Below are 10,925 nucleotides of genomic sequence, written 5' to 3'. Positions count from 1 at the left end.
CTGCAAAGGTACATGAGCAAAAGCCCGATAAAAACTAGTTTATAGAAAGACTTAAGTGGCCAGAATCAGCCAAAGGATGTGGTTTTCTGGGTGAAAACAGAGCAAAGCAAAACAAAACACCCCTAGCCTTTTGTAGACCAACATGCATGTAAGCAGCCAAGAAAAGCATTGCCAATAAACCTCTCAGACTGGGTTCAGCAGCAGGTATACCCTGAAGCTGTGCAAAGGAATGTTTCTTTTAAGGGAAGCCCCCGCCGCCCCCACCCCGTGGAGTGTGTGTGTGTGTGTGTGTGTGTGTGTGTGTGTGTGTGTGTGTGTCCTGTATGTGCTATTTACATGTGTGTATGCCCAAGTACTCACATAGAGTGGCCAGAAGAGGATGTCAGATGTCCTGGTGTAGCTCCCTCTGCCCTATTCCCTCAAGCCAGAGTCTCTTGCTGCCTCTGATGCTTTCCTTTTTGGCCCAAGAGTTCTTGGAACCTCCAATGTGCACCCTAAATCACTGGGGTTACAAGTACATGTGTGCCTGTGCAGAGCTTTTACTACGGTGCTGGGAACCAAAACTCAGGTTGTAATGCTTGGACAATAACCCCCAACTCAGGGCCATTTCCCCACTCTGCTCATTCTTTCTCTTATTCATTGAAACGTAAAGGAGTCCAGTTCACACCCAAGTACAAATGATTTTTCCTTCTTGATTTTGACATTGGCATTCTGATAGCCAATCCCACTGTTCCTGCACCAAAGTATACCTACCTATCCTATATAGGCTTGAGAAATCTTTGTTGTTGTTTTCAGCCTTATTCACTGTCATGAGAACAGAGGGTGACATTCTCAGGGGCAGACATGAAAATACACCTTGGGTTTGACTTTTCTGCGTCTGCTTTTTTCGCGCCCTCTGTCTTTAGAGGCAGAAAGCAAACTCTGAGTGAGGGCAGTTATCATGGAGTGGGTACCTGTGTTCTTTATGCCTAAGGAATGTTTTACAAATAATAGAGTCAATGCAAGGCTGGATTGTGCAAATGAGAACTGCATTGTTTAGGGGCGCAAAAATGCTGAATGGTAGCTACAGTTTGTTGCAAGAATAAATCAAGGCTAGTCTGCATGACTGCCTAGTTCACAACTGGCTCAAGCATTTTGGTGGAAGTAATTTCTCAGTATCAGCCCTTCCCACCTCAACAAAATCCAATGTAAAAGAAAACACTATCATTTTTGTTCGTTTTGTTTCTTTAATTTTTTCTCCTTTATATTGTTTTAGGAGAAAATGCTAGAGAAGTTTTCATTACAGCTTCCCAGAGTGGATGGAAACCAGCATCTGACCAGGTGTCAACCAAGTGTTCAGTCATTGATCTTGCTCACTAATCAACAAAAAAAATCATGGCCATTGGCTGTGAGAAGTGTGATTGCTGCTGCTATGTGTGATTCACAAGAGCCTCTGAAGTGAGATCTGTTCCCTGAGGAGAGCTAACTCATGTCAGATCTTAATTTGGCCCATGCAGGTGTGACCCCACTGTGCTGTTAGTTGCTGTGACATTGTTAGCTTGTATCTGACATGGGGGTGTGTGTGAAAAATCTGGGAGAAGTTTATGATGGACACACGGAATAAACAAGTTCTGTATAATCAATACTGGTAGTTGTTTAAAAAGAAACCCTTGTAGAACTCAGTGTGGCTGTGGCTTCTGTCTGGTCATAGCAAGAGGAAGACAATGGAAGAGTAGACACAAAGTGAGAGACAACAATCACCATTTCAAGTATCTTATGACCCACTCCTAAAGCTCCCTCCAAAAACACATTTTGTAACTACACTGGCGTAAAGGTGATATAATCCAGACTGTGCTCATTATTAAATAGTCTTGTGTGTGTGTGTGTGGAGGAGAGAGAGGGAGGGAGGGAGGGAAAGAAAGAGAGGTTTGGATGCATGTGTGGTGTGTATGTTCTTGTGTGTGAGTACAGGAGTTCTGTATGTGTGTGGAGGTCAGAGAAAAACCTTGGTTGTCTGTCCTTTCTTTCCACTTTATTTGAAACAGAGTCTCTTTGTTGTTCACTGTTGTGTAAACTGACTTAGCTGGCTCCCAATCTTCCAGAGATTCACCAGTCTCTATCCCTCATCTTGCCAAAGAGGGGCTGGAACAATTTTCCTAAGGGTTCTTGGAATTTGAACTTGAGTCCTCATGCTTAGACAGCAAATGCTTTACTCACAGAGTCATCTATCCTGCTCTAAATACACATTTTTGTCTGTTTATAAAAGTAGTGAAATTGAAATACTTTGTGGGTGCTGTGATTGCTGTGGGTCCTGGGCCCTGAACCTGCCTGGCAAGTTGCTCCTTCATGGAAGATATGGTGTTCTCACTTGGCCTCAAATGAATTGTCATTGGCAGGAGCCATTGTCATTGTCATAGTTGACATTTAAAGAGGAGCCACTAACTGGTCCCCTTGGACTCACAGGAAGGAGAAGTACCAAACAGTTAGTGGCATATGGGGGGTGGAGTTTAAACACACACTATATTTTTATTTTTCCATTTTTTTTATTTTCTTGAGACAGGGTCTCATGAGCCCAGACTGGTCTTGAATTCGATATAGACCTTAAACTTATCTTCTTGCTATCATCTCCCAGATGCTAGGATGAAAGGCCAGCGCCCACAAACTTGCCTTGTGTCCACTTTAAAATGTAGGGCTGTAGCAGATACTTTTTAGGACAGTGAATCTATTTTGTAAGACACTGTGTTATGTGTGGGGACACTATACATTGAATAGTCTTTCAGACTTACAGAACTCCAATGGAAACCATGACCTCTGGGTGATAATGACCTTGGCTCATCACTTGTCACGCATGCACTGTTCTGGAGGGGGATTCTGTACACATGTGCAGAAGAAATGACTGTCTTCAACACAATTTTGCCTTGAATCTAAACATTGCTCTTTAAAAATGAAACACAATTTTAAAAAATCTCAACACTCTAAAGACTGAAGCAGGAGGATAGTGAGTTTGAGGCCAGACCCTGACAATATGTAAACAAAGAACCTCCATCACAATCTAAGCAAATTAAAGCCCAAAATATTAAATACTAGAGACTCTCATTTAAAGGTGCCCAAAGAATCATATTTACCCTACAACTACCTGCTGGCATATTAACTCATAAGTGTTTGTCTGGATCATACACGTGTCTCTGTTGTTCCATGTCACATTCGGAGCTGTTATACCAGAGGACCAAACAGAAAGGACATGGCAATCCTGAACTACTGAGGAAAGTCAGCTGCACCTTCAGGCAAAATTACTAGGAGACAAAAATAACCGAAGAGATAAACCACAGCCTGGCTGCATGCTAATTTGCACCGACCTGAGTGCTGTGATGAAGCAGAATATTTTAAAACACTTACTTATGAATAATTGATTTAAAATATTTGTATCTCCTTGTTTTCTGTTTCTCTCCAGTCCTCATGAGGGAATGACTCCTGCATGTCAGAAGCTGTTCCAAGGAAGGCATGTCTATGACCTCACTCACCCTCACAAAATGCTGTGTTGATTTTCAGTTGCCATGGTCCCTGCTTTGTAGTTGAGGAACTTAAGGCTTTGAGGGGCTGTGTCACTCATATGAAAAGAATTTGTGAGAAGCTAACCCGGGACACAGGCTAACCACCCCTCTGCCATGACATTCACTCATGACAGCTTAGATTCTGTATGTAGTCAAAACATTTGAGTTTGTCAGTCATTAGTCATTAAAAAGTACTGCATAAGAAGAAAGGACAAGTAGCTATGCTTAAATAGATGGCTGGTGATTCCAGCAGGGTGCTAACCTCTGAACTATCCTGTCAACTAGAAGGTTCTACCCCGAGTATGATGAAGATCAGAATCTTGGCTCACTTATAAACTGTTCCTTGCTGTGTCTCAAGTGCCAAGCATCTCTAACGGCTAAGAAGAATCACTACCCCAGACTTCTTTTGGCCTTGTCACCAAGTTTTCGCTTTCACGGTATTTGAAAAGTGAAAGTAGAAGTGCTCTTAGTGTGCTGTTGACGTGTTGGTTGGGGTCATATTGCTTTAATACATCACTTTTCACAGGGTCGGTATAGTGGATGCTCCCTGTCTCTATCTCTGTGTCTCTTTTCCTCCATATCTCTTCTCCTCTCTCTCCATTTTAAAAGATAGATTGGGTTAGAAACATATTTTTCTTGTTGTTGTTGTTGCCATCTCTTTCCCATGATCCTTTTCTCGAAGGCTTTGGCCTATTTCAGGAAGAAAAGGGAAATTCTTAGATGAAGTGACCTGGTGTGAGCCCTTGGGTATTAGGTGTTTCTAAAAACAACCCAAGAAGTTTTACTTTTTAAGCTGTTTCTGTAACAAAATTTTAGCACTTGGTTGTGCACATATGCACACCCATACCCACACCCCCACATCCACCCTCAACACTCCCACACACAAAGGAGACAGGGAATGAGGGAGAGAGAGAGAATGAGAGAGAGAGAGAACATATATAAGTTATTCTTATGGCCAAGCTGCTACTAGAATTGTGGTCTGGGTCTCAAAATCTACTTTAAACACGTATGATTTTTTTTTGAGGTGCTAACACAATTTTAGATACTTGATCTGACCCAGGCCAATTAAAAATTAATACCTATCTAGAATTTCCTTTCCTTTGTCTCCTTATGTCTCCAGTCAGGACCATCATTTCCCACAAAGACCTAAACTTGGGCCCTCAGTATCTTCCTCTGTGTGCCTCTGCCATCCTGCTTGCTGTGGCTCCTGACTCTGATCTGACTCCCAGGAGCAGGGAGCCCTCCATCCACTGCACTGCCGAGGCAACTCCATGAGACTCAAGCCAAGACTTCTCTTCATTGCTGTTCATTCCAGCAGGGGCTCAGTGGTCATTTGCCCTTGCTCAATTTTCACTTTTATTTTCTACCTAATGGTGATACCTGGCACCTCATCCAACTATTCAAGAGCACACCAAATCTTTCTCTGAACAATAGCCTCCTACAAAGTGCAATTAAGCGAAAGAGCATCCTGGGATGATTGTAAACTGACAGGATGCTAGAGAGAAGACTAGGCCAGTAGCAGGCGAAGTGCCTATCTATGTCTTTCAGCTTTCCTAAAAAGAAGTGTGATATGTCCAGGGTCCCATGAAATGAGTTAACTGTATCTTATATCAAATAACCTGGTGGAAAGTTATTTCTCTAGCTAAGACTTGTATTTCCGCCAAAGTGTCTTGAAGGCAGGAGTAGCTTGAGTTACCTGAAATGAACAATTGTCTCTGTGTTTTGAATGTTGTTAACTTTTGTAAGGGATGTCTGTTTCAGACCTGGGACAGGTTTCCAAGAGTCAGGAGCAACTCTCAGAGAACTGGATTTTCAGGTCCTGACGTCTCTGGCAGGGGTAGCTCTCTCTGAACCATAAGTGTTTGTGGGGATAACTTGAGTAGGACCATAGTGAAGGCAAAAGACATGTCAAAGAAGTATTAAAACAAAAAGTCCTTCCAGTTCTGGGTTTAAAGGGACACTAAACCAAAGTTGCTCATTTGTGAAGAGAAAGCACAGACAACTGCCATTTGAATCCAGGAAGAATTTTACTTTGATTCACAGGCCAGCCACCATTTGAAAATGTCTAGTTCTCACTGTTGAGCATATAGCCTATCCGGAAAGGGAGGGGGCAACCCTTTTCTTGTTCTCTGCCATTATTCTGATTATGGACTCCATGAGAGCCAAGGCTGTAGTTGCAGGAACACAGAGACCAGAGAAGAAATATTCTAGGAAGGAACTGAACCAGGGAAAAGACTGCCAACAGCACCCCCTTGTTGTTCTTAAGTAACCCATATCTGTCAGTGTGGACGTGAAGAATAACAGGAAGGTCATATTAATTCTCACATTGGCCTTAAGAAGTGAATCCATCCCGAGTGTAACAGGAATATTTCTGGCATCCTGAGGGTGCCGCGGACAACAAACTTGTGTGTGTGTGTGTGTGTGTGTGTGTGTGTGTGTGTGTGTAGTGTGTACCCATGCACGCACACACCCGGGGTGGAGGTGGGGGTGGGTGGGAATGGATTTGTGGTCATGAGCCTTCTCTGGAAACACAGTGACTGGGCCCTTGGAACTGGAGAATGATTGTCAGGACAATTCCAGCCTTCCATGTCTGAGGATGGGGACATCTCTCATCTTCCCAGAGATTTGAGCACGCAGTGAGGTAGTTCCTCTTACAAGAGGACTTCCCATCCCTGTTCAATATGCACAAGAATCCTTCACCAGGCTGGCAGATAGGTGCCATATAGGATGAGTCATTGGCAGGTTCTGCCTTGTGTCATGTCTTTAAAATCTAGCTTGGCCTTCTGACCAAGAGAACATCTTGTTTTACCTGTAGAGATTACTTCATAGGTGGGAAAGCGGCCACCTTGCTTCAACCCCTTTGTTCCTGGTTTCCAGCAAGGATCTGAGGTGCCCAACTTCATAATTGATGCGCATGCTACAGTTGGATTTTCACACGTTGTCTGTGTGTTTAGTAATTTTGTCTCATTAAAAAAGAAAGACAGGAAGTAGGATTGTTTTTCAAGAACTAACTTGTGGAAATTTCCCACGTCTTAGACACAATTTCCATGGTGCTGCTTGTTCAGTTTTATGTCTGGCCAGGGAAAAGAGTGCTCAGTTGGGTCCAGAACAGAAGCTTTTAATGTTGACCTTAAATATATCATTCTCCATCAGGGTTTTAGAGAAAAATATACTGAAAACACCCATTTAAAAAAGCATTGCACATAGATGTGAGCAATCTTCTGAATTTTATGTTTCATTTGACTGAGAAAGTGATGTGTAAGAACATTGGTCAGGGCTGAGGTGGTTTTCTGAAGAGGACAGCTAGGCCTTTCTCTTCACATTCTTGGGAGATGCCCCAACCAGGACAGCCCCCCCCCCTAGTTAAAAAAAGGACAAGGGCCTATCTAAGTGGGATCAGGGGCCATCAGACATGTGTTCTATAGTTCATTCAGCTTCCATATAAAGATTTTATATTCATAATGTTGGCTCACTATTTTTCCTCCTCTTCTTCCTCACCTGGATAAGTCTCTCACCTCTGACACTTTGGGCTTCTTAGCTGTGTCAGTTAGTAGCATTGCCCATCATTGCCATCCACCTAAATTTTCACTATGCTCCATGCTTTTCAGTTAGATAGGCAATATTTATCCACATTCAACATTTAGGAGCCTAGGGATTCCAGAGGAATGAAGAGAAGCTCACTACACTATAAATATAAGTATGAGGCAAAAGTTGTGAAGCCCAAGCACATGATTTCTGGAGCAAATCATGACATATTAAGGATTCTTATACTTTTTAAAACACTACCAATTACAGGTAAGTTTAGAAAAGTGGCATTTTGAAAGAATATTCAACTAGTACACATCCTAGGAAATTAAAACAATACCATAAAACTCCATATCCTTGAAGATATCTTATAGACTGTTAAAAAATGGGACATTACATTTCTTTTCACCAAGAAATTTATCCAGATGTTACAAAGTTAAGAGGCTTGGGGTGACTATGTGTCTCATAAGTTTTTGAGAACCATCTGAGGACTTCTGGTTTTTAGTATGATGCTTCTACATGTCCAGATGTGTGTGTATGTGTGTGTGTGCACGAGCGCTCGCATGTTAGTGAGTGTGTGCATACATGAATGTGCATGTTATGATAAATCTTTAACATCAGAAAGGTGGGAAATAAGCAAGGTCTATAGATGAAGCAAAGCATGATGAACCTTGGGACTTAAGAGGTTTCAGGGTGGAAAACAGAAGGAGGAGTGGAGACCAGAATAACCACGTCACAAACAGATCATTTGCAAAATAAAACTTGGAACCTTTGGAGCACAGAGTGTCTGAGACAGAAAGTCATTTCTCCATTTGCATAGGGATTTTACATTTTTTGTTAGTGGATAAAAAATATTTTAAGACTTCTGACTTAGAACAAAAACAGTCTGTATTTTCTTCTTGACTTCTCAAACAACAACAACAGAATCAATACAATTCAACTAGCCTTTGGAACACAACTGTGATTTGCATTACTTGGGGCTTTGGCTAATAGAACATTTCAACATACACAACATGTTTCTGCTTTGTCTTTATTTTAATCTTTGGTGCTTCAAGAGGAGAATATGCTTGAGAAAATTGCTATAATGATTGGCACTTTCGCAGCTACTTTTAGGTATTAATAGCTAATTCCCCTAATTGCACTTTCTCTGTGGTTCTTCTAAGGGATCTAAAGTGGGCCATGTGTACAGCTGTGTGGAACACAGGAGCCCACTGGAGCAATAGAGCCAGGGGCATAGGCTTAAGAGCAATGTGGTCATGGGCACTTAAACTCTTTCTTCATGGGATAGCCAGGTTTAGGTATTTTGTTATAGTAACATGTAACAAACTAATTCAGTCTCATTTCTTTTACTTAGAACTGTAATCTAATCTAGTTGTTACAAACTATATGGATCTGTTGAATACTTAAAATATGGCTAGTATAATATATAAGTATAAATTTATAAAATCTAAATGCAATGTACACATCAAATCCTGAATATTTAGTGTGAAGTAATAAATGATAGATTATTCAATGTATTTTAAACTTTAAGTGCATGCTGAAATTGTTTGGTTATAATTTAAATGAAACTGTTGAAAATCATTGCACTTCATTTACTTTTAAAAGAAGCATCAGAAGACTAAAAATTATACCATATCTTCTTTGAATATGGCTGTTTCTAGAATGTAACTCCCTCCCCCTTTCATCCATGACCATGAGACAATGAAGTGTCTATGTCAGTTGTCTTTATTGGATGGAAAAGGGTGAGAAAAAGTCCCAAGAAAGGGTTATTTCCAGGAAGGGCCTGGATGGAATGTTCTGGTAGGTAACTCTGCATGGCCTTTGCAACAGGGATTGTAAAATCCCCTGCATTGTGGTTTCCTCTGGGTAGGCCAGTCTATTAACTTGACTTTGTTGATACTTCCTTCCTGCAGACCCCAAAAGAACTACTGTTTGTCACTGTAACTTTTCTTTCACAGCCTCCCTAGTTCATCACCCCTGCCCCTGTGTGTGGGTGTATGTTTGTGTGTGTGTATGTGTATGTGTATCTCATGTAGTCAGGATAACCTTGAACTTACTATGAAGTTGAGGATGACCTTGAACTCTTTGTCTTCCTGCCCTCCCAATGTTGGTCTTACATCCTTGGTTCCTTGTCAGTTTTGATTTTTATTTTGTTTTTGTTTTTATCTGCTTCTGTGCTCGTTTGCCTCTTCATTCCATTTCTCAGTCTATATTTTGGGAGTGCTAAGGTTCCTGAATGCTGTTCTAACCATATCTTCAGACTCCCTGGACATCGAGTCCCTAAAGGATGAAGGCAGTAAGGCAGTGTTTCAGACGCCATGCCTGCCTCCTTTGACTCAGTCCCACATTTTACCCCCAAAGCTACAAGTGTGGTTTAAGTCCATCACCCTTCTAGGACCTATTTTCCTTGCAGGACCTTCCTATAATGCTTCACAAGATTTTTTTTTTTGAAAATGTTTCAGTTTTATTACAAAAGTTATAGTGACTAAAGACAGAGAATATAGTTAAGGAAATTCATTCTTAGTGCCATTCTTGTCATTAACAACAGGGCAGGGTGGCTGCTCTCAGAAGAAATATCTTACCTTTTGGATGAGTTTTCTAAGTGTAATAACATGGTATTCCAAATTTCACGACTTAAAACAATATCAATTTGTTGCTTTTCTGGTCCAGAGTTTGGAAGCTGATATGTGCACTGTGGAGCAAGGATAAAGACAGCCAACAATGCTCCTCATCAGTGATTGCAGCGAGAAGCAGTGCTCCCCACCAGTGACTGAAGGAGAGAAACAGATTGTTTAACCCTTTTGGCCACTGGCATTTCTTGGAGTCTAGGAAGGAAGCTGTCAGGTCTTGTTGCTATGATTCCTTCTTCTAGGTATATGAGCAGAATTTAACCTCTACCTTCATGGTCATATATCCTATCATACATCACCTTTAGAAGTCTATTATCTGTATCATATCTTTCCAACTCCAAGACACACTCCCTTATTGGTTATCCAATACTACGTAGACATTTACACTCATACAAGTGCTTAGTGTTGCAAAGTGAAGAATAATATGAAGGGTTTTTTTGTTTGTTTGTTTTTCTAGTGGGAGAAGAGGAAAACAAAAGCAGAGAGGAAGAAATTCCATTCTCATTGAAGAACCAGATTTGATGCCTGTTAGACAGAGGTTGATGGCCAGAAATGGAAGAAACCATTCAAAGGAGATGAGATTCTGGGTACATTCATGAACAGTTTAGGATTAGGAAAAAAAAATGTGGCTCAGAGTCACCAGTCAAGAATCCTGCAGTTCTGGTATACCAGAAATGGAGGCAGGGAGGTGGTATTACAGTGTGAAGATATTTATTCATGCAGCAGCAACAGCAGAGTGATGCAGAGAGATCTGGCAGATGAGAAGGGCCAGGCCAACCCCACAGGCCAACTGCTGACCACAGTGGACATGATGGGGCCCCAGTTAGATACTCGGAAGAATGCCCTTCAATGACTTAGAAGGAGACAATTAGCTACAGAACAAGTGTGTGTGTGTGTGTGTGTGTGTGTGTGTGTGTGTGTGTGTGTGTGTGGTGTTCCACTTAGCAATCAATGTATTGTGAACATTTTCCCAAGTAGGTGCCTTTCTTCCATGCTATCTGGGACTTCCCAGAGTTCCACATCTGTGACATGATGCTCATTCAGCTACTTCTCTTTCTTGCCTGTGATTTCCTGTTCCCTTACCTACTGTAGAGTGCAGTGGGATAATGCTTTCAAAGCTTTCATAGATCTAGAATGACTTTTTTAGGAGAACTTACTGGATGTGTGCAGGATCCATTCTGCAGAAGGAAGGGAAGACAACACTGGTGACATTTAGAACATTTTTTTTTCCTAGGCAGTA

The sequence above is a fragment of the Phodopus roborovskii genome, unplaced genomic scaffold (assembly GCF_943737965.1).
Source record: "Phodopus roborovskii unplaced genomic scaffold, PHOROB, whole genome shotgun sequence".
In the NCBI taxonomy this organism is placed as follows: Eukaryota; Metazoa; Chordata; class Mammalia; order Rodentia; family Cricetidae; genus Phodopus; species Phodopus roborovskii.
The sequence above is the reverse complement of the archived record's forward strand: the minus strand, read 5'-3'. Positions refer to the sequence as shown.